Source organism: Anser cygnoides, chromosome 9 (genome assembly GCF_040182565.1).
Source record: "Anser cygnoides isolate HZ-2024a breed goose chromosome 9, Taihu_goose_T2T_genome, whole genome shotgun sequence".
NCBI classification, from domain to species: Eukaryota; Metazoa; Chordata; class Aves; order Anseriformes; family Anatidae; genus Anser; species Anser cygnoides.
The window spans coordinates 4,044,190-4,069,275 of record NC_089881.1 but is presented as its reverse complement, the minus strand read 5'-3'; the positions used below and the strand labels follow the sequence as shown (position 1 = coordinate 4,069,275).

General features: G+C 42.8%; 1 long non-coding RNA gene across 1 annotated transcript in view; it reads right to left on the bottom strand.

The window, feature by feature from the left end:
* LOC106036254 (uncharacterized) overlaps positions 1 to 23,463 on the bottom strand; it is a 272,871-nt gene extending 249,408 nt beyond the window's left edge. The window contains exons 1-2 of the long non-coding RNA XR_010833503.1: positions 13,275 to 23,463; positions 13,089 to 13,161 (exon numbers count right to left, since the gene is read on the bottom strand). This is a non-coding gene — a long non-coding RNA (uncharacterized lncRNA). The remainder of the gene's footprint in view (positions 1 to 13,088; positions 13,162 to 13,274) is intronic.
* Between the last annotated feature and the right edge of the window lie 1,623 nt (positions 23,464 to 25,086).

Below are 25,086 nucleotides of genomic sequence, written 5' to 3'. Positions count from 1 at the left end.
GCATATGCAGCTTTTTTAAACGAGTGATTTTACCACATTCTTCTTTCCTCTTTTGTTAAAGAAAAATGGGCAACTCTTCAGCACACCGAGATTACCTGTGACAGCCGTGAACAAGAACAACACGGGATGTGCTGTGTTACTTAGCCAACAGATGGGAAGGCTACGCGCCCTCGGGCTACACTGGCTGCCCAGGGTGTGCTGTGAGCATCCATTTTCCCTCGTGGTTACAGTGCTGGCAGCCGCAACGCCACAGCTCGCTGTGCCAGGGACACCGGGATACTTACGGGGTACCCCGGGGCAGTGTGCATACCGGTTCTGTGACACGATGCAAGCTAAAAACTTCTGGACAGGAACAACCTGCTGGGGCAGGAATTTCTGACATTCCCACTGCTCTTGGAGGAAATCAATCAACAAGCTCCACTTTGGGCACAAAGATGTTGCAGGCTCTCTTCATGTCTGTTCACTCATTGCCAAGTTCAGGAAGAGCAGCTGCTGCTAAAGAAAAGGGACTTCATATTTTGTGCTGTTCCTTGACACATTTTTTTCTCCTAAGGCCTTATCCCAGTTACTCTGGAAGTAAAATGGCAGTTAAGAAATGCTGGCAGTTAGGAGACCTTTTGCTGAAGGGCTGCTCTGTTTCTTAGTGTAAATAGTCAGAATATTTCATGTTTACCATCAGAGTGGCACTTGGACACAACAGCTACATTTTCAGCCTTGCAATTGTGAGGGGAGACATCACACGACTGGGCAGAGGTGACTTGGTAGAGGGAAAGCTGGGGTACCTGCACGCCTGCCTCCCTGAGCATAGCCAGGGAAAATGTAAGGTTTTGGCAGCTGGGTCAGAGTCTGGTTCTTTTGCATAACAAAGCCAATTGATCAGGAGTATGAAGTAACAGACACTTAAAATTGTCAGGGTTTTTCCAAGGAAAATGCTGCTCATTTAAAATGTCTTGTTCCAAACTTTCCCCAGGTCAGAAACCAGTGGAGTCAGGACCAAGCCTGGATTCCTGCTCCAAAGGCTGGTGATCCTAAAAATTGAAGTCCAAAATCCAATTAAAAAACACCAACAATAAAATTTGCTACAAACCAGAAACTCTGTTTTCCACCACTCTGGAATATATTTCATTGAATGCAAAAATGAGAATCTTGGCAACGACAGCAGAATTTTATCACTTAAATTTTCCAGAGGAGTCCTGTAATATTTATTACCTGCACAAGATGAGCATAATGGAATTCATTCTAATGTTTCATCCAGAAGAGAGTTCATGAGAAAGTAAGAACTTGTTTTTTAATGAGTAGAACCTAAGGAAACGTGATTGATACTTAGCCAATTCGACTTTTTTAGAAGTTTATCCATTTGCAATCATTCAGACTTCATTTCCTCACACTTGGGACACACACCTGACAATCTGACTACACAACCATACTGTACTTTGAAGGAAGGGTGAGTCTGCAGCCAGACAAACAAATTGCTTCAGCTCTCATCTCTGTTTCTGGCATTTTTGTCTTTCTTCAAGAAACAAGTTGGATAAAAGCAAATCTCTTGAGGGGAAAAACATGTTTCCATTTAGTGCGGGACCATCACTTTATCCATTCTCAGTCTGGGAAATGAGTAGTGTTGAGCTCTAGGATTAGAAAAGGAATGCACAAATGTTAAACTAGCTGATGGGCAGCGTTTCTATGAGAAGGCAGGAAAAGTACCACAGTGCAAAAAATGACCTCTGCAGCCCGCACCAGGTGTAATGCTTGGGGTTTTCAGAGAAGTACATCTTAGGTGTACAACAGGAAAATCACCATTCCGTTTGAAATAATTCCCAAGAAAATGACAACATTCTTAGGGCTGCAAGTGCCATTAAGGAAAGAAGGAGTACCATGGGTTACAGGGGCGATACACAGAAGCCAGGCAGCAGAGTTGTCTGGATTCAGGAAGGCACTGCCATATGTAGTCACTGTATCTTGCTCGCCCTCTTGAAACCAGCTCCCATTCCCAGCTAGAAATAGATCTGTGGGATGTGAGAAGGGAAGGAGCAAGCAGAAAAGGAGAAATTACCCTTACTTGCCCCAGATGTAAGCCTGCAGCCTGTGGCAGCTTTGTCTGCAGGCGCAAGTAGGCAGCAGGGGCTGTGAAGCAATAAGATACAGACTACCTGATGACACAGCAGAGATTAAAAATAACGCTGCTGATCGGAAAATATCAGTGTCCACTATGCAGGTCACACACTTGGGGCTATCTGAAAAAAGCTTCGGAAGGGTCTAGACCTTGAAAGCAGGATAGCAACATCAGCTAACTTGGGAGAACAGACAATTCCCAGGTTTATTCAGGCATCCTGAGGGTGCCCTGAAACTGCCTGCTATGTCAGAGCTGTGAAGGGAGAAAACACAGAGGTCTCCGACACATGCGTTTGTACAGGCAGTTAGACCTCATTAAGGTGTTCAACATTGCATTTCAGATTTGAGGTACTCAGGAGAGCCAGAGTGGAGTGTTCAGGACCAAAATTGTTCCAGAACTTGGGCATGGAAGTGGCTGAAGGAAAAGCTGCTTCTACACAATCAAAAAAAAAAGAAGGAAAAAAAAAAAAAAAAAGAGGTTTAGGAAATATCTTGTTATTTTGCATGTACTGAATAATGGGTAATTTCACAACTTTCAATGCCCATACTTAGGAGAAACTTTTACAAACCAAATTCAATGAGGTCTGCTCAAGGGACTGTCTTGCAACACTGGAACATGCAATATCCACAGGTATTGCAACATCTAATTGCAAAACCAAGACTGTTTTCCTCCAAACCTCCTCATGCCCTCCTTTCAGCCAACAGTGACAGTGTTACACAGGGCTAGTTTTCTTTTTGGTTAGTGAGTTGTATCAGCTCAATAAATGTCTGACAGTCGCTCAGCACATCCAACTCGAGGGAAATGGCAGAATTGCAAGGCCAGGGGCTAAGAAGGGGAGTAAGACTTCTCCTGTCGGTAATATTGGGCTATTAACAGAGCAACTTCTGAGACTGCAGCATTACTTGCAAACTGCTCAGTTGTCCCCTGGGTTACAGGAGAGAGTTCTGCATGTCAGTACTGTGCCCAGAAGCTACAGCACCGACAGGAAAGCTGTGCTGCACTCCCACCACTGGCACTGTGGCCACAGTTACAAAGACCAGGGAGATGCAAAGTTTAATGAACATATATTGGACTAGGTGATCTTGGAAGTCTCTTCCAACCTAGATGATTCTGTGATTGTTATATATTGGTCTGGAAAATGCAATTGTCTGTGAGTGACAAACTAACAGAAGGAGCTTTTTTACACACCAGTTCAGAGAAGAAGCACAGCCGTTCATGACTACTGACCGAAGAACAGTGCGTATCTTGAAATAACTTAGTACAAATACCTGGTACCTATTCCCATGTTCCTATGTGGTCCTTATGCCCTGCTCTCCTTTTCCATGCGCACTCCCAATTTTTCCTCTACATACCGTAGCCAACTTCTACCTCTTCCTCCACTTTCCATGTCAGGATCACTGTAAATGGAGTAACACTGGCTGTTACAGACAGACAAAATATGGTACAGAAACAGTTCAGGTAAAAAGGTGAGCTGAACTACCCAGATGGTCATCAGAGAAAAACAGCGCCTTCCAGCAGAGTTCAGTGAGACCCAGCTGAAAGTTGAAGGGCTCTGGAGGACCCCCTGAGGCCATGGCTCAGCTACCTGTCCATGCAGTCACAGACGGAGGGCTCCTGTTCCCTCATGCTGTTATTCTCCTTCCCCCTGTGTCTCTGGGTGCTATCTGTGCAGCCCAGCCCCTCCTGCGGCAGGGGCCCTGCTGATTATCCAGGTTGGCTCATTGTCACGGCAGACAATTTAGCTTCAGTTCCTCAGTCTTACAAACTAAGCAGGTTGAGCAAGCAGTGGCGGTATGCCAGAGCTGGTGTAGGGAAAGCAGCGGGAGAACACAGTGGGTGACAGGAAGATGGAAGGAGCAGGACTGCTCCCTCTCACTTGATAAACTGAGCAACATCTTCAAACCTTACATGACTTCTGCTGATGGAGCAGCGAGTCAAGGGGGCTCAGCCCCAGCGATGCTTCCACTGAAGTGCTGGGAGCACCCCTCACCACCAAGGCTTCACACGTGGGAGAAGGATGGAGGCAGCAGGAGGGTGGAGGCAGCAGTACTGCACAGAAAGGACACTCTGAATGGAGGAAGACTGCAGCAAACACACAATAGCTAATAGACAGTGAGAAACCTGGCTTCGAATAGCACTAACAATATTTCAGGGACTGGACTGTTCACACAGCACTGGTGTTTACATTGACCTCGCGGGGTGACCTGTTCTGACAGTGCCAGCTTATTAATGAGTGGTTAATACACGCAGTAGATTTAAAATTCACATAGGCAGAAGTAACAGCTCTGGGTTTTAAGTGTCTATAAGCTTGATTGCAGTTTTGGAAATAAATGAAAAAAGTGTTTTGTTATGTCAGTGTGACAGAGCACCATAATAGGAGAGTGCTAGTTGCTCCTCTAAGCCTCTGTGACAAACAGGGACCATTTCTTATTCATCGTACTTAAAGCTCTCCTAATACTGCTCTTATTTTTTGCAACCCTGAAGCTACAGAATTTGCAACCCTGCCCCTCAAAGTGGCATCCTAAGACCAGGGGCAAAAAGCAACCACCCCAGCACCGAGCAGTGGCAAACATATTGGGGATACATTAGCTTTGGCTGACAAGCATGGACCAAAGGCAAAGCTGAGCTGGGCATCTGAGGCAGCAGAACTCTCAATCCCATGTTCCTCAACTCCTACTTGAGCAACAACAAACAAAACCATCCCAGATCTCAGATCAGCCTAGGTGTTTGTATCTTACTGCCTGCTGTGACACCAAATGAGTGCACTTGCTCAGAGCCTTCAACGTCAAATAGCCTGGAATTATTTGTACGAATTACATCTCTTGATCGCCTCTAGGAGAATCATCTAAGCACCTCTCTACAAGCAAATTTGCTTTGGAGGAAGGAGGCAGTTTCCCACATCCAAGGAAAAACATATTGCGATTAATATAGGCCACACGTGATATACGCACCATCTGAAAAAAACAAAAAACAAAAAACAAAAAAAAAAAAAAACAAAAAACAAAAAAAAAAAACACAAGGCAACAGGGCTGATCAGGAAGAAGGACAAGTCCTGCTGTTTGCAGCCCACAGCCATATTAGGTTCTAGATACCACAGACACCAAGTGAGTCTCTCCCCAGCCTCTCCCCTGTGCACAGGCCTCATCACACCAGGATAACCCCAGGGGGTGGCAGGTAGAGAGGGAGAGGCGACGACATGCAAAAGCTGAGTGGAAGATGGCATACACCAGCCAGAGACTGTGGCGTACACTGTGACATTTACTCCTGCCTACAAGAAACCTGCCAAGTGCTGCACGCAGTCTGCTGTCTCCTTGGCTCTCCTCGGCACTCAGTCCAGGTGCATTACCTCTCCAGCCCTGGCACTGTCCCTGTCACACAGAAGTCACACTCGTCCCCCATGGTGTGCTAACACTGCGATAGCTCCCAGGAATTTGGGGACAATGCAGTTCTGAGGAGGCAAAAGTAGGAAAAAGATAAGGCAGTGCATTTCTCACCCTCAGAGTGGAACAGCCTTTTATTTCAGTGCCATGAGCTCTTGGCAACCCCATCCCCTTCATAAATCTGCTTCCACAAAGCTAGAGCTAGAAGGCAGAAGGGACTGGGAGCGAGGGGGCTCATTGTGAGCTGCTGTCTCACAAGTGACTCTTCACATGGGCTTACCTAGACAGGTACCTACCTACCTCCTACAGGTACTTGTTTTTGCTGGCTTCTTATGAAGCAAAGGCAAAAGCTGTTGGAATCAAGCTGTAGACATATATATGATCTGTTAACTCTGGAGTTTCTGTGTTGCATGGCCTCTATTATCTACTGCCATCATCATCAGATGGTGGTTTGGCTGTTAACTTCAGAGGACATAAATGTAGTTCCAAAAAGAATATTGTGTGAAAAACTCTCTTGATAATACAGCAGTGGGCACAAACCCATTCATTAAATAAAGTAATTAATAGTCACCTAACCTCTTCCCACTCACAAGCGAGTGATTAGATGCCAATTGTAGTGCTTATTGAAAATTACCATAGACAGAAGTGTATATCCTAAATGTCAGTAAATGTGGGCAAGCTCAGCCATGGCTACCCACTGGTGCCCAGGGGAGGACTCAGGGCAGCAGGAGGCAGAGGCTCTGGCTGAAGGAATTCCTACAAGAAGCTGTAGGAAACGGCTGTACCCTGGATACGCCTCTCTGCTCCCACCAACCACAGGAAGGACACAAACACTCCATGGATTTTATATCCTGAAATGGTGGTTACGTTGGGAAACCAGTGGTGGAGTCAGTTTGTGTATGTTTCCCAGGCCCTTCTGTGGAAGTTGGTGGTGAAAATTCCCATAAACAACAGGTCAGGATCCAGCCTCTCTCTTTATATCTCTGCATAACCCTGTCACTGGACACTCAGGCGCTCTCAAATAAGAGTGAGAGGAAAAGGTTACCGATCAATCAAGTATTTCCTTCAGCTGCAGTTCTTTTTCCTACAGGAAGCCCTGGCTTGTGTAAGCCACTCAAGAAGCAAACATCAAAGGACTCCTCTATCACTTAGATAGAGGAGTAATAGACTGTACTTGAACTCTACTCAGTGAAGTGAAACTTCTTAAGCTGAGAGCTGAAGTTAAATTTGTTATTCCTGGCAAACTGCCCAAGAGGAAATGGATCTAGGGCAGAAGTTTGTTTGTTAGATAGTAGAGAAAGATTGACACTTTTATAACATGCCACAAAAGCAGGGGAAGTAGAAAGAGTTGCTCAAACTACTGCTTGAGCTAAGATCTACTCTTAATGCTGTAGTGGTTATAAGACCTCTTTTTAGTAATTGGCAAATAATGGAAAGCAGAAAGTAGGAAGTACTCTGAGCAAAGATCCTGCCCATCAGGCCAGTTCAAAAGTAGAGGAGGTAAAATCCTTGTGTAGCATCAGCCACTTTAGGTCTTTGCATACAAGAGTTGTTACTTCAGAAACCGACTCGGATCAAAGATGCTCCTCCACCAAAGACACAAGGTACCGACTTGCTGGTCCTGTCCACACGCAGCACTTCAGAGCACTGTGTGCCCATAGCCTGCCACCCGCTCTAAAAGGAGTCATGCAAGGAGCTCTCAGGTGTTTGATAAAATACACTGCAGCACACAGCTGGGATCCCACTCCAGCACGCTCTCCTGGAGATCTGCTTGCCCACGTACCTAGAGGTGCCTCATCACACAGACCCTCTCCCATCCGGTGTCTCCCAAAGGCTCAGTCAAGCTAAGCTCTAGAAAGCCAACAGAAAACCTGGACTTTGGGCAAGCAGCAAGAATGGTTTCACTGCACTGAAATTCTTTACTATGTTTGTCAAAACAACCAACTGCACCTAGCTGTCAGCCACACCTCATGCAAAAACATCACGTGAACTTTGCCCAGTCATCTCCCAGGTGGAGCTCAACTAAGATGCCTTCTCCTAAATAGGAAATCTGCAGTTGCATTTTGATTTTTGAAGTAAAGAGGTTTACCTCTTTGTTACCTATTAACAGGAAAAATATTTCATGGTAACATGCATTAACAGTAAAAATATTTCATGGTAACGTGCTATGTTGGGATCTCCTTTACCGTCTATAACTATATTGTCTATAAGATGCATTAAGACAGAGAATTCAAACTGATAAAACCACACAAAAGCAAAGGCAGTGCATTCACCAAAGATACCAAAAGACTTGATCTTTGCATTTTTTTAATATTTGTTTCCACTTCATTATGCCTGGAGTGTAGTTTAAAGAGCTGATTGTGTATAGATACAAGAACAACTCCAAGTACAAAGAAGTGTTACTGTGCACATTTAGTGATGCCTCAAACAAAGTTTATTGCACAGATTTTGCAATGTGGAGGAATTATAAATATTGTTATATCCTATTCCTTGGTGGTTTTTTTTCTTTATTATTATTATTATTATTTTATTTGGAAAGGCTTTGCCTGAAGGTTAAACAGTCCCCATGTAATCTATGAATGAAACAGAAAAACCTGCTTAGATATCAGGGCCCACACCTGCCACTCCTCCCAGGCTGCACAAACACTGACAGCTCCCAAAGCACATTTGCCACCAAATCCTTTCCTTCCATGTGGGCAAAACAGACAGATCCAACCACCAGGCCCTCCACAGACACAGAAAGCAGTTTTCAGTTGTTGAACCGTGATCGCTGCTTACAGACAGTCCTTATCTTTCTGAAAACAAGCACTCCAAGCATACAGAGGCATCCTGTGAATGAAACGGAGGCCATGAGCTGCCAAACTGACCCACACTGGTTCTGCCATACGCCATAAGAGAGGCTACTTGAACGCTGTCCAAATACATTTCTTGACTGGGCCTTGGCAAGACTGTCTCTTAGGAAGGAAAGATTAATCAGCAGTAATCAGTATGCATTCATCCATGATTAAGTGCATTTGCTATTGAACAAATATAATAAAATAGCAAATAACTAATGAATGATATTTATATTATAAAAAGATAAGGGAGGAAAGAAGGGAAGGAAGGGAAGGAAGGGAGGAAGGAAGGAAGGGAGGAAAGAGAGAAAGAGAGAAAGAGAGAGAGAGAAAGAGAGAGAGAAAAGAGAAAGAGAGAAAGAAAGAAAAAGAGAGAGAGAAAGAGAGAGAGAAAGAGAGAGAGAAAGAGAAAGAAAGAGAGAGAGAAAGAGAGAAAGAAGAGAGAAAGAGAGAGAGAGAAGGAAAGAGAGAGAAAGACAGACAGAAAGACAGAAAGACAGAAAGACAGAAAGACAGAAAGACAGAAAGACAGAAAGACAGAAAGACAGACAGAAAGAAAGAAAGAAAGAAAGAAAGAAAGAAAGAAAGAAAGAAAGAAAACCCTAAAGAGAAGCAGGAGGAAAGCATGAAATCATGTTTTGGCTTCTTGCACAAGAACTACAGAATAAATCATATGCTGTTGATACATCGCTTTAAGATTCTCACCCAATAGCTGTTATGATCAAATCTATAGCAACTCCATATGTAAACAACAAGGAACGGGGCTGCTGGAAACTGTTTGGTTCTTCAAAGCCAAAATAACTATAAGCAGGTAACAACTTTACCTTTAAATTAACACTTTTAGCTAATTGGGCTGCCACTTTTCCAGCTGCAAATCACTAAAGCATTTGCCTCCTAAATTCAGGGAAAAAGTCTCCAGAGACCATGAGTCAGTGAATGAAAACTGGTTTGGGTCCCATGGCAAAGAAAGCACTTTGCATTCAAAAATAGATATATTTCTTGTGGGAAAAAACAGCCCAGCTCCTTCCTCTCCCATAGATAATGCAAAATGTCAGGCACCTCCCACCCTCCTGTCCCAGGAGATCAATAGTGTTGCAATGATTATTTTGTTTTGATTTGTGTTGTTTTTCCTTAAAGGTTAGCTCACTTCTAATTGCAAATTGTGACCCAACAGCCACCAAATCCAGCTCCCTGCTTATGGGAGGATGAGGCATGGGACAGCAGGGTGCCACTCGTGTTGAACTGCTACGGCTGCAGAAAGCAGCAGGCTTTGGACACTTGGAAGAGACAAAGCTGAGATGGGAAGGCCAGGCTGGGCGACGGGGAACGGCTGGGTGCAGGGAAGCGGGTAGTACCTGTGTCCAGTGCACAGCAGCAAGGGGCTCCAAAGGGACTGGGAGGGGATGGCATGCTGGGAAAACCTACCTGCACGCTTGTGTTTGCATTTACACAGCAACAAGCCTGTAGGATTCATCTCCTACACTGAGAGCACATCCTAAAGGTTGGGGGCTGTACAGAGGAGCAGTGTATGGTGCTGAACCTCAGAGATAACATTCAAAGTTATGGCATGTCCTACCATTTTAAGTCAAGGCTTGCAAGCAGCAGGTTCAGTGACTCCAGCATAAGGACGCCTGCAAGTCCCACGCCGTAGCAGCTCCAGGGGTGCAGCAGAGCCACAGCGCTTGCCTTCCAGCTGCTGCACAGGTGAGCCTGAGCCCTGCCAGAAAACTGCAGTCCCAGCACGGTCAAGCAGAGGATCTAAGACAGTCACACAGCATCGCTGCAACACCGCCGTGTCATGCCACAGCAGTGCAGCCTCATGTAAAACCACAGCTTATCCGGAGTCTTGGTAACTCGTGCCATTAATCCTCAGCCCTCTGGGGCCTCTCAGCTCTGCCCTCTCCACCTGTACTGCCATTGTGCCGCGTTCGCAGGCAGCGGGGCCAGGCACGCGAGTGTGGAAAGATGTGAGGACGCTCCCTAGAAGTTCCTCTGCTCTATTGTTCTCATTTCACTGGATAATTTCTACATCATCTACATTCCATCTACATGGAAAAAATAAAATAAAATAGACTAAAACTCCCAGACAGGCAGTTAAACTGAACTCTAGGCTGTGTGCTACCACTACTGGCTAGGCTAAGTTCTCACAGTCCTAGGGGAGTTAGGAAAAGGGGGAGTAAATATCACAAGGGATGGCTTTGCTTACTCACATCATTGGCATAGGCACACTTGTTTACGTTGGATTGGCCTCATCTAAACTTTGCTGGAGGTTGACCATAATATTTACAAGCTAAAAGAACAATTATGTAGCTGAGAGCAGCTAAATGGAACAAAACAAAACCAGAGAGGCAGAAATCATGTCATTTGCAAAAGTCAGAAAAACAAACTGAGCCATCAGACCACACATCTTCCCCACTCTATATAAATTTACACCGTGGCACAATTTGTGCTGCTTTACTGCAGTATGGATGTTCTTTGAGTTTATAAACACTTATGGTGCTTATATTCTCCATGTTCTGATCTGTACCATATAAATTTATATGAAAGGATATTTCCTATGCCTCATCTGTTTGTTTACAGAGTCCACCTTTAAAAGACCGATAGTTTTTCCTCCGGGGCCTGTTTACAATCTGCACCTGTGATGCTTTCTTCAATTCAAATCTCATGGGCTGTATTTATTACATAACTGTTTTCCCTCTTTTAGACACTATTAATCATCCCTCTGCCAAGATCTTCTTCCCACACCAGGCTTTACTGTACATTCCTTGCATTTTCATACCATGATGTCAGTCCAGAGTTGGAACAAAGATAAGAATGGCTCATGATTTTCCTTCAAATGATCCCTTTTCTTCAAAGCTATATATAAAATAAAAACCTAATATCCACCATGGAATTCGGGGGGGGGGCCAGGCCTGGGGATTTACGGTCCTCTCATATTCCGTATCCTTATTTCCTGAAAACTAAGAGAACATATGCAAAATGATTTTGGAAAAATGATTGTAGGAATACAGAGAGCACAGCAAGCACAGCATGGCTTTCTAATCAATGGTAAAGCAACTAGGCAAATATGTAAATTACATCTGCAAATGTTTTGAAAATAGTTTGTCAACTATGCTTGAAAAATTATGAAAATCTTTCACACTTCCGAATGTTTGGAAAAGTGAGACTGTTGCATACATTTAACACTTTTTTGCTATTGTGAATGATTTTTTATGTTTTAGAATAGCAAGAAGAAAGAATGCTGAGACAAGTTCCATTCATTTGCATGTTTCAGAGATAGGATGGACTCTGAATTTTTAATTATGAACTTCGCTTTATGAAAGCAAAAAAAAAAAAAAAAAAACAATAATCTGGCAAATCACTGTTCTGGGGCAAACACTCATCCTACTGTGGTTTTCTTTGGCCTGAGTACCCCAAGTAGGTCGCTTCCAACTAAGTTATAACACTCACATTATAAAGTGTAAAGACTCCACATAATGTCATAGCAGCATATCAGAAGAGCAGTGCTGTAACATGCCTGGCTGTCAAATCTCAGCCTATAAAAATACCTAGGCAGCTCTGCTCTCTTGGAGCAAAGAAGAGAGCTGCTCAGGCAGAACAGTATTTGTTTTATTGACAGATTTTACTGTTATCTGTTATCCACCAGTGGGCTCCATTTGCAGTTTTCATCACAGAGTAATTGCTTATTAGAGACATTAGCAGGTTGTTTATTTGAAAACTATTATGCTAATAAGGAGCAATCATATTAGCAAGGTGTGCTCTGTACAACTTTATTTGTTTATCCTCAGGGACTAAACTTCTGAAAACCCATACCTTTTGTTCCATACTGAAGGATTTGAAAGTAAAACATCTGATATTTTTCTGTTTGAGAAATTCGTCCAATAATAATCAGTAGTTTTATTGCCATCGTAAATAACAGGAGCTGTCTCTGACAGGAAGATATTCCTAGCATTGAAGGCCATTCTGTACACAACCATTTACTTGCTAAGCAGCCTGGAAAAATTACGTTGTTGCTGTATTTGCATAATTTCTTATTATAAATGTTACCATAGTTATAATGTACCAACTTGAGCACATTATTAAGCCCAAAGGAAAGGAAGAAACTAATAGTAGCATAACATCTAAGGCTCCAGGAAAGCACCTGTTTCTCTTATCCTTTGAGCCTCAGGGGGTTTCTGACCTCAGACTCACCAACAAACTCCACTATGAAAGCCTAGATTGGGTTAGTTATATTTACACATCCCAAGATGGCTAACAAACCAAGAAATGCTCACAGCACATTTGCAGTCTTGCAAGAAAATACATTCACCATTGGCACAGCTTAAAGTTTTTGCCATGCTGTTGCTGTTTATTATTTTATTGTGCTGGGGGTTTATTTGTACTGTACACAGCGTAACTTTCAGGCAAAAAAATAAGAAAACGGTCTTGCAACGGGTAGTGCCCACAAGCACAGCAGAGCTGCAGCAATTCCAACCTGACTGCATGCCAAAGCAGCTACACTTATTATTATTTATATTGCACTAGCACACAGATCCAAATTTGGGATCAGAGCCCAGTACTACTAGGCGTAATGTAAACACGTAGGTGAAGAGCCTCCTGACCTAAGCAACGCATAATCTAAAATGACAACAAAACACAGGAGAGAAAGAAAGAAAAGGAGAAAGAGGGAAAGAGCGAAAGAGAGAAAGAAAGCAAAATGCAGAGCAAGGGAAGAGAAGGAAGAGAGAACGTGTATGGGGACTAACCACACACCACTCGGCTCACCTCCTGCCTGCCTGTTAGCTTTGGCAGTAAGCGAGCGTAGGATGAGGTCTGGATTAAGTAATCAGACAAGTCCCTGTAAAAATGGAAACAGAATAGGCTGGATTTTGTTATGCAAACACATACACATTAAGCACTCAAAGTATCACGGTGTATTTCCTATCTCCCTGTTTCTATATACATACAGACCTGCATGTGTGCTCGCGTATGACTCGTGATACAGTGAAGCCCATTTAGATCTTACTGCAGTATAAGCAAAGCACTGAAAAGGGAGGTAACAATGCAGGGAATCAGACATGTTGCATCACAATTGCGTGTGTCTATGGGCTGGAGTCCAAAGCCAGCAATCCGGGTATATTTTGGAAATTCTTAAACCTGAAGTTGGGTAAGCACACCTAGATAACTACCTGAACTTTCATATCACTGCCTTCAGAGGAGAAACAAGGAGCAGACATAGATGAATTCTCACAACATAGTCAAAGGTATTCATGCGGGAGACTTTAACACAGTAACAGCAAAGGAAAAAGAAATACATAAAAGGCTTAGTGCTTTGTTCTGAAGTTTCAGCCACTCTTCAGGAAAGAGACCTATCACTTTACATAATACTTTACAAATCAATGCTTGCTTCAAAACATGTCTATTAACAGCAAGACTTGCAGATCTGGCAGTCTCCCAGTCCAAGCGCTTCCTCTGTGCCAGAGAAGTCTCTCTGAGTAAAGGCTGCTTTACTTTACAGTGAGTCCAAAAAGCTGCTCGAAGTGAAAGCTCAGCTAAAACCCAGGCAGTGGGTGCCCTCGCAGCCAGCCCCTGCTCTGCCAGGCACTCAGCCCCCTGCTATGCCAGGGGAGGCACTTCTGTGCCGAAGGACTACCCCACAGCTGGAGCCTCAGGACAAAAGCCAGTTATAGACAGCCGAGAGCACACAAGAGCATGTAGATGCCCTGGAGTTTGCAGGCTGTGCTGTTCCACCCCGCCAAAGCACCAGGGTGGCAGCCCCACAGGCTCCAAGCTCTCCCCTCAGATGCTTACATCACCCGGCAGAAATCCTTCAGAGATGGAAAGAGGGCTAGATATTTAAGAGGGGTGTTTATTTTTCTGGAATAGCATATGCAGTCAGCTGCACATTCTCTTCATCACAAAGTCTGGTAATCTGAACATCCCTTAGCCGGTGTCCTGTGTCTCTGGTCCCTCTTGATCTTCTTAAAAAAAATAAAAATAAAAAAAAAAAAAGAAAGAACACACTGCCACTTTATAGTGCTCTTACAAGCACAGTCTTGTTTGTCAGCACTTAGTGGGAGTACAGAATGGCTTTGTGAAGAGCTATCTGTTCCAGCAGGTTTATATTTGAAGGTGACAGTAATGAATGGGATCAGCCTGTTCCGTGTTAGCAAGAGGCGAGGCTCAGGCTGAGACAGGCAGGGCGCTGAGGCAGATTTGTGTCCATTTGGGCTCCAGCACTGCAGCTTTAAAGCCCTTCTCTTGGACTCACCCTCGCTCCAGGTTGTTGCTAAGGGAACCAGCATTTGAGGATTTGTTTTGTTCCTCCATCCATAACGCACTGACAAGCTCTGCTTGTATCCGAACTTCGAGGGAGAGCCGTACCGGCTGCAGGCACAAATGACTACAAGTGAAAACATACCAGAGATGCCACAACAGACAGGAACAGATGAGCTGAGACTTCACAGCGTGCTCAGAAACACCTACAGGGGGGAGGCAAAGCCAAGCCTGGGCAGCTCCAACCACCCGCGCTCCACCCACCAGCACCACCTTGGGTGGCCGGGGCACCCGTCCCGCCGCTCTCGCAGGTCCCTCCTCGCCAAGGCAGCAGGGTACTGACAACCCCCATCTGTTCCTCTGCTCCGTCTGCCCATCTGCTGGTTGTAAGGGCAGTGTTCCACATGAGACAGGCTTGGTCTGACTGGGATGTCCAGGGTGTGGAGGGAAAGCATAGCACGATGTATCTGCACAACCACCACTATGAACCATCAGGGCATTTCAAAATCACCATTTTCTCTTTTACCCAGTAAGTCTTCCACAGCATGCATTGCTGAAAAATAACTCTTCCTCTCTTCCGCACTTCAGAATTTATTTTTTCTTCCCTTTTTTCTTTGTCTATGTCAGTTCTAGCATTCAGCAAGAACGCCCCAGGATCAGAGCAGGTGGGGATTTTTCTAGCCATTACACTGGACTAAGCTCTGTAGGGCATCCCCCAACCTCATTTCAGGGTTGGCTTTCCTGCTCTGCCTTCCTCCCTGGCATCAACTCAGCCGCAGTGTTTGGGTTATGCACTGGATACAGAATTAGTCCTCCATTCTGCTGCTCCTGCAGCTCCATTCATTTCCCACTGAGTACTTGGAAATAGCATTATATGTGTGTGTATACATTCATACACGCACACGCACATAAAACAGAGCTCTCGAGAGTTCGCATCCTGGGAGGAAGCCAGCATTGATTTCTTTAAACTCCGAGTGACTCCTGACTTATGAAGGAGGTCATGTGTCTAAGAAACAGCAGTGGAAATTTGTCTTTCAGTGTTTCCTCTTATCACTCATCAAGGTTCTGGAGTACATTCACATCTCTGTAAGGGCCCTGAAGAAGCTTTACTGAAAAGCCTTTTTCCCCATTAGCAAATCTGTGAAATTGTCTGAGAGACTGACATATGGGAATACAGACAGATGCATCACATTCGTTGATCCTTGCTACCCAGCTTCCTAGCTGTGGCGCTTAGCTCTCATGCAGCATCACTAAGCATTAAAGCCTTGATATTTTATCCATTCTTACACTTGTCACAATGCAGAATTAGTCTTAATATTTTTAAACAAACTTGTGAGCTCACTGGAGGGAAAAGTAATTTGGCAAAGGTGAGACACGACCGCCTGGGTGATGGCTGACCCACCGATGTTGGTGAGGAGCTCAGGAAGCGCACGCACTGCAAACCTGCAAACGTGTTGTTAACGTCCAGGGAAAAAGCCTGCTGCCATAAATCACCTTGTCTAGGAAAATACTCTGAAATGACAGTAACATTCTCTATATTTGGAAGATAAACTTCAGTTTCTTCAGCCTCCTTCAAACTTTATCACAAACACAAAGGAAAGGGAAAGAGAACAAGAAAGCAAGCTACCTGAGAAGCCGTTTATTTTCATCTGCCTGGACCTCAAGAATATAATTCACCCAGTTTTTCTTCAGCACCATTCCCCTTCCTGGAGATATCACACCTAAGAAATAAAGTATTGAATTAAAGTGAATGTAGACACTCTCCTGGGACAGAGAAGTCCTTTGCCCTGTGCGTTGAGAACAAAAGGACAGGAACAGGGAACAGGAACCTATGCGTTCAGTGGGTATTGGCACACAGAAACTCGGAAGAGGTGGCTTCCACTTTCTGTGCTTATCCTACTGCCTTTAAATGTCGATGTGTCAGAGCAGGTGGCTGCTTATCGTGTCGTACCAAACGTCTGAGGCTCATGAGTGAGAGCTGTGTGTTTGTCTCTGAGGCTGGCTTTGAATGCTGCGTCCTGAATGTCCCTGGGGCAGCCTCTGGTCACATCTCTGCAAACACCTGCAGGAGAAGTCCTGGCCCCTGCAGAAACTCCTGCAAACAGAACCTCTCAGACAGCAACACCCACAAGTGAGTGTATTATAAACAGTAAAGAAACCCTGAATGGCTCTTTTCTACTCAAAATTAAGGCTGTCGTCAAGTGATTTCATTTCCCCGGAACACTGTATAGTAAAAAATAAATTGCATGTAAAGAGCATGTGACTGGGAACGGAGAGATGCCTCTCGTTGTAGGCTCTCATTTGCCCTTTATCACACTGTTTTGCTTCATCTTCTATAAATAGATTGCATGCAGTGCTTTTCCTTTTGGCCTCATAACCACAAACTGGATCTTCACTGGCTTTGGGGAGTCTGAAGAAAATCTGCAGAGAATGCTACAACCGTATTTGATAGAAGCTCACAAGTGCATTAATTTCAGAACAGGGCTCAGCCGGCACATTTTAAAATACATAATAATCAGAGCTGGTTGTAATAGATTCATCTCCTGCAGCAGAAATCAGGACTCCAAATAGCTTGGTTTCTGCAATCTGATTTTAGTTACAGTTAGGCTGCAATCTATTTTTAGTAACATACTGTTTCCCTGAGACAGATTCAGCTGCTCATTAGCACTGGGAGCCTTCTCTACAAAAAATATATTGTGAAATTTCCTTTTAGCTCTGACTAGACCTGTCCATTAGAACTCAAACTCAGTTCTGCAAAGATTCCTGTCCATCTTTTCATTGATGGAAGATACGGACACTGGAAATAAATTTCCCCTTTCCCCTAATTTTTGGGTTAGCACACAGTTTCCATTTAAAAAGGCAGGAAAATCTGTTAATCTGATATATGAATTAAGTGCTTAAGAAAAAGAAGCATAATTTAAAATGAGGTTGAATTAAAAATAGTAAAATACCAGTTGTGTTGAATTTGTGGTGTCATATCACTCAATTACTTTTTTGACACAGAGGCTGGGGGGATTCTCTGCAGTGACTCCTCCAGATGAGATGGGTTAACAGGGGCTTGGCATCCAAACCATTGCTTCTACCAACCGAGCTTTCCAGAAGGAGTTTAATCTGCTTGGTTTCCCATTTCACTGCTGGTCCAGCCCCTGCTGCTGCAATCCACCTGCCTGCTTTTCCATATTAATCAGTATTTTGCAGGCTGTTTTTTCTGTGACACCGTACAGGTAACCTCCAGGCACCCTGACTTCTAGCACTCTGATTTTCAGCATCACAAGAGCCAGCTTGGGTCAGTCCAAGGGTCCCCTTAGTCTCCCTCCAACAGGAGATCTTGTAACCAGCTGAGACTATGGTGTTTAATAGCTATGAACTCCTATTCTCCAGATGCGCTTACTTGTGCTTATGATGTCTTAAAGTTGCACGCGGCAAGCAGAAGAGATTTACTTTAGCTCTACCCTAGGGCTGATGAAAAATGCCTCCCACTGCAGCACACTGACAAGCATCAGCAGATGGTGGTCCTGACACAGAGCAACCTCTTGAGCCATGGTCCTGAGAAATGTAGCTCCTTATTTTGCCTCAAATTCTGGAGTAAAAGATAAACTCACTTCTGTACAATATTTGCTTTACTGAAGATGAACCCTACCAGCTGTCCAAAGGAGCTAATTCCAAAAATGGCAAGTGTCAGAGTTCAGATGTGCCATTTGACAAATTTGGTGCTTGCTGTGTTTGGTTTTGTTTTTTAATTCTTCATCTACTACTAATGATGTAGTATGTTAGAAATTTTGCTCACTTCAATTATTATCAAGGTAGTCAACCTATTGGAGTGGATTTCTGTCTATGCCTGCCTAGAATTTCAAGCTCTAAAACATCCTTGACAGTTTGAGCATTACAGATGTAAAATTTGAAGAGAGTTACTCTTAATTTGCTTGAATTCCCAAGCAAACAAATACATTTAAATACAATTCTCTGGAAAGATATTTTTTTCCCTGAAAAACAGTTATTTTTGGTTACGTTCAACCACTGTTTTCATGCACAAAAACAATAATAAATCCCACTTCACTTTAAAGTATGAATGCAATCTTAACTATTAATTGTGGTGCTGTTAAAACAAACAAACAAACACCACTGAAATGGGTAAGAAAATCGCTCAGAGCGATTGACAAAACCTTTTCACAAACCAGTGCAACTTCTCCAATCCATACATATTTACACACAGAGCTTTCAAATATAGGAATATGTTTGATTTTGGAAATGAAGTCAATTGGAAATACATCATTTCCTGATGTAAGGGATGTTGTCTTCATAGATTTTCACTGAAATCACACTAGCTGATCCAAAATTCGTAAACCCCTTCTTGTAACTAACCTTGACCCTTCAACCCTGAAAGGTTTCACGAGTAATTGCCTGAGCCAGGCACTTGCTTGAGGGAAAGGTCTTCAAATGATGGGTTTCAAAGAAAAACAGAGATCATTTTATATCAAACACTAGCACGCTTGCAGGCTATGGCATCCTCCTGCTTTGAATTTGCCTTATTTTGACTGCCTTCATCTTAACTGATGTTATTTCAACAGGAATTTGGGTGCTTAGCTTCCCTGTGATGGTATCTGTAGTAGCACCACAAACGGCCCTGCATTCTTCGCATATTTGATGGCATGCATCAGCCCAGTGTGGAACAAAAGCTCTTGTTTTGGACACATCACTGCAGACTGTTGCCTGATCCAAACTGTCTGCTTCCTTCTGAACTCTTAAACAGAAATGACAGATCATTCTGTAGTTTTTTACAGATCTAGACTCAGAAATCTTATCTGACATTGCCTAAATTTGAACTGCATTCTGCATCCAGTTTTATTTTATTCTTTAATTTACATCACAGCACCAAACAGCATAGCACCAAAAAGACAATGAAAATTTAAACATAAGCTCTAGCTGGGGAGGATTTTACTTGCAAAAGAATCTGAATATATGCAATTAGCCAAAGCCGAGGTGTTATTTGAAGAACTGTTGCAAATGCTAATTAGGAATCCACATACACAGCAACTGCATAAAACAGCTTCATTTGCAATGTCTGGATATTAAATATGGCCTAGCTGTTCACAGCTTGCAGTCTTCCATGCAAAGAAATAGCATCTCTTACCTCCCATACACAAGCTGCAATGCTGGCTGCAGTGGGGTAGGGGACAGGTTATCCTCCAGATATTCCTTGACACAGACAAGCAAGGAATGGAAATGTGAAAATCTTAGATGCAGCCTTGGTTGCTTTCCCTGCTTGCCAGGCCAAGAGGATTGTTAGGAACAGAGAGTAACAACTCTATTTTGAAAAGTAAATGAATAAATTTAATCCCCACATACCTCAACTATTAAGGCAAAACATTCCTACTCAGGAGAAAAAAGATCTTCGAAAAAGAAATCAGATAGGGACACTGAAAGGACATCTAGTCCATCCCAGGTCCCGAAGTAGGAACAAGTTTCTCCACGTCATTCTTGAGAGATATTTCTCTAACCTGTTCTTGATTGACTATCAGGGATTTCATAATCACCCCTAGTTCTCCTTTCCAGTGCATTGCTGCCCCTGCTTTTGGACAGGCTTTTTTTCCCCTCATCTTCTTCTACTTTTCTTTTTTTTTTTCCCTGTCTTCTTTGAATCTCTTCTGCTGCAATTTAGTTCTAATATTTCTTGTTCCATCTACCACAGAGCTTTTACTCTCTGCAAACAACACACAGCTCTTCCTTAGAGCAGCCTTTTCTGTATTTGAAGAGTCTTGCAATGTCTCCTCTGGTCTTTTATTCTTTAAACAAGCCAGGTAGTTTCAGTCCCCATTCTAGGCTTGTTTTCTAGTTGTTTGATCATTTACTCTTTGGAGCCTCTCCAATCAATCCACATCACTCTCAAAGCTACCATTCATCTTGGGATGTCCTCCTGGGACATTATTACCACGTATGAAGCCATGTTTTCCCATTCAGGTTTTAAAACGACCTCTATTAAGCGGAGGGTTGCGTCTTCAGTGCACAGTTAACTTGAGTTATTTGTGCTTGAGTTAATATCTCCCCAGTCACCCTCACGTCACAGTCACAAGAACAGAGAAGTGGAAGGAATCTCAGGAAATCATCTCGTCCAAACCCCACCTCTGAGGTGCAATCAAGTGCCATATATCTACACTGCTTTTAAAAGACTCCAGCAACAAAGTCTTCATGACCTCCCTTGGCAGTCTTTAGATTAGAAGTTTTAAATCCCCATTTGCTGTTTCATCCCAGGGATGTTTCGGTCGGTTGTGTGCTCACCATACCATGTTTTCATGATAAAAACATAATTTGTGCATGAGAACATCATGTAGGACTGTATCCTAGCTGTCTTTGAAAAAAAGGTTCCACCAAATCTACTAGACCAGTCACACACAGTGGCACCATGGTAGTTATCTATCATATTCGTGAGGACAATACAGATTTTAAAGTATCAGCTAATAATTTAGACCGTTACCCATTTTTGATAGTGAATAAGCATTAGCTTTCTGTAAATTCTCCATGATATCCTTCCTCTCAGATTCCCCTGCATTTTCAAGCACAGATAATACATTTGGCTTCTTGACATCATCAGGAGAGTTACTCATCTTCCAATTTTCTTAAAGATAATGGCAGATAGCTTAGCATTTGCAATTTTTTCATATTCTAGGATATAGTATCAAGTCCTGCTGACTTGCATAATCTGTCTTATCTGTCAAGTACACCTGACCTGTTCCTTTTTATTTCTGTCTGTTTTTTGTTAAAATTAACTGCATTAAGCATCTGGTCACAATTCATCTTTTCTTTGGTGGCTGAAGGGAGAAAGACATCGAATACCTTTGCCTAGGTCACCTATTATTCGCTCATTTCCTCATTAAGTAATAAACACCTACTTTCCTCTACTTGATTACTCAGGTATGTCCTTGCTATCCTTCCTGCCTTAGTAGCTGCAATTTTGTTTTAGCCTGAGCTTTCTGACTTTTACCTACACATCCACGAATCTGTCCTATCAGTCCTTGGCAAGTAGAAATGCACATTCTCCCCCCTCCAGTGTTGTAAGTCATGCTCATCTCTCACTTTTGGGGATTGTTAGCTGAATGCTCATCTCTCACTCTTTGGGATCATTAGCTGAGAGCGGCTGCGCTGCAAAATAACACTTGCATTGCACAGAGGGATTGGATTACTGCACAGAATAACTGTGTTAGCAGCTGTCAAACTGTGTTAACTCGAGCTGTAGCCTATTTGACCAGACAAGCCAGGCAGCTCAAGCAAAACTACCACCATCCTCATCTCAAAATTTCTGCATTTGGACAAGACTTGAGCTGGGACAAAACTGAAGTCCTGACTCCAGCGTACTGCATAGTCAAGGCAAGTCCAGAGAACACTAGGAAGAGACATTAAGTGAATACATTTCTTCATCTCTATTGAAATAAAACAAAAGCAACAGGCTACACAGCAGGAACAGAGGCCTCGCTGCCCACTCGTATTTCAGCTCTAGTGACAATGAAAAGGATAAGAAAGTTTGATGTTTTCAGGATGCGGTTACTCCCAGGGTTGCTCCTTCTCTGCTTTCACACCAGCTCGCCTGTCCCAGAGGGTGCACAGGAATGCTCTGAGCCCACAGAACATCCTCAATACACCTGCTAATGGAAAAAAAGGTTTCCAGCAAACCCAGATGAAACACTACACAGCATGTACTGTAGATAAATAGGATAGATGGGGGTCCTATTTATCTGTTCTACAAATGGAAAACATTGAGAAACTAATGCAAATGGGAACAAGCTCCCAGAAATGTCCTGCACCCATAAATTTACCATCTAAGAGCACAGCAGGCATGATGCTGGTAGTTCTGCGCTTCGTTTAGCTCCTGCAGTCATACAGCTCTACGAGTTTCAGTGGAAAAGAAAATAAAATCCTCCAGTCCTTGGGGAAAAGTCACAGTTTATCTCTAGAAAGCATGAAGCCGCAAATCTGAAAAGATGCCAAAGTTGACAGTTAACTGCCACATACTACTGAAGCCTTTTTTTTCCTCCCTTTTTCTTAAACTCTTTCTTCCCACTCCCAGGCCAGGCTCCAGTTTGGAAGTCACTGAATGAATTCCACAAGTACTACAGTTTGTGCTTTCACAAACAGCTTAAAAGCTGAGCTATCAGATTTCACAGCTCTGTGAAGAGGCTGGAACAACTTCAAAGCACTTCTGAAATATCTACTACTTTATTCTGGAGAGACAATGGCCTCTTCGTAGCTAAGGCTGAAACAATCCTTCCGTTCGAAAGCTGATTTTGACACATGCAGTCTCAACTTCAGTAAAATAACACCACCATGTCTGAAATTCACAAGCAAGACATTAGGGCAAGGCAAAAATTACCTGAAAATACTGAAGCAAATCAGTGTTTGAGATCTCAAAGTTTTTAGAGAGATTATGTGATCTTGGCAGGCTGCATCTCAAAAGCAGGGTGAATTCAGAATCCTAAATTTGCTTTCATGTGCTAGTCCTGGTGGAAAGCAGGTGTTTTTGACAAGTTTTTTTAGTTACTGAATGTGGCTCAGTTTTACACTATCAGAACTAAATCATCTTTAATTTTTCTCTTGACTTTAGATAAATTTTAGAGACAAATACATTCAGCCCTGAATTTATAATGCTTCATAAAACCTTCCTATCCTGAATTATTTCAGATAGCCAATAGCCATTTTTTAAACAAACATCATTTTCTCATTTGATACTGCAGGAATTCTCTACACTTTCATAACTTCTTGCCTACAGAAAACATGCAAGATTTTATACACTCTTTACCAATCAATCTACAATCAAAACCTTCCACCCAATCTCAAGAATGGTTGCAAATGTCTTTTCCCATAAAGACAAGGGCAGGCTAAAGAAATGTATGTTTACTAGGAATAGCAAATTGAAATAAGAAATAGGAATAATAATAATAATTTTTAAAAAAAAAAACAACAGATATTTATATCAAGAGCAGTGAAACTGACTAAGCAAATACTGTACTGAGAGTACCCTTCTAAGCTCCAGGTCAATGGAAACTTTTGATTTACAACTGTATCATGTGTAACAGAGCTGCTACAATTCCAAACATGACAACTGGGTGACACGTGTCATTTCCCATGTTCTTATATGTCCTAGTATTTCAGTTATTAAATGACAAGCTAGGAAACAGTAATACACCGATCAGTGACAATAAAGCTGGTGAAAGGATAGTCAAAATTTATCAAAGTGCAATGGGAGCTATAGGAAGGAAAAAACGTTAGCTGTGCTGATGTCTAGGAAAAAGAAACAACTTGAGAATTCTAAGCAAGGACAAAATGAAACACTAGATTCATTCAGGAGGCAGGATGGCATGTACTTGTATGATACTTGATAGAAAAGTTTATGTGAAAAGGACAGGAAAGGCCAGCTGAAAGCACGGCAGTCTAATGCTTCACCATCCCCTCTCCCTCCTCCTAGGAACCTCGTGGAACAAACTGCACACAAAAAAGAAGACAAACTCCACACTGCTGATTAATCATAGCTCTCGTTGCTAAAGAATCAGAGACAATAGCAAAGTTTCCACTGAGTTTATCAGGAAGAGGAATTTACCCTGACTACTTAATCCCCTTATCCTCTTGATCTGGTGCTTTGCATCTGTACTACTGCTATCCAGTCCCTGGGAGACAAACTGTTCACGTGGCTCACCCTCTGCCACCATCCTCCTCAGAGCACTTATCTCACCTGTTTCATTCACAAAAAAATGACGGGAAAAGACATTTCAACTAAATTAGCAGCTGGCTTTATCAACTCACGCTGGTCTTCACCTGTGGAGCTGGACGAGGTGACAATGTTGAAGAATATGCCCTGCTCTGTCATTCCCATCTGTGACAGACATAACTCTATTAACAAACTTCAGGTAGATTATGAAAAGTGTGGAAACTGCCTCTCAGAGCCTCAGCCTTTAAGCCACTTAAAAGGCATGAGCTGTTCTTAGATGACACTACTAAATTTGGGAATCTGTCTCCAGTACTGAATGCAAAGCTGATAAGCCCAACATCCAGTTTCTCTCTTCCCACTTCCTTTCCAATAATCTCATCATGTAACCTTTATTTTTTCCTAGTTTCAAATGCTACAAATTATACTTCAAGCTGAACTCCCCAAGCACTGTATAGCCAATAATTAGCTCAGTGTTCTGTTAGGGGTCCCAAAGTCACAAAATTCAAAGGCAAAGCAGAAGAAGAGACTTTGATGGAAATATAGTTTACTTTCCCTAATGACTCCTCAAAAACAAAACAAAACAAAACAAAAATAAAAAAAGTGAGGGGGGAACTTTCTTGAGCTAGCACTTTAAAAATAAAGAAACAGACTCTGAAAAGATAGCAGGTAATAAAGATAAGCCAGAGTACCGGCTTCAGTTTAAACTTATTTAAATTAGGTATGCTTCCTCTACTCCAAGTAGAGAGTATATTGTTGAGAGAACTTTTTCCCATGAAACCCCTTCCAATCCAGTTCAGATGTAGGCATTATTGT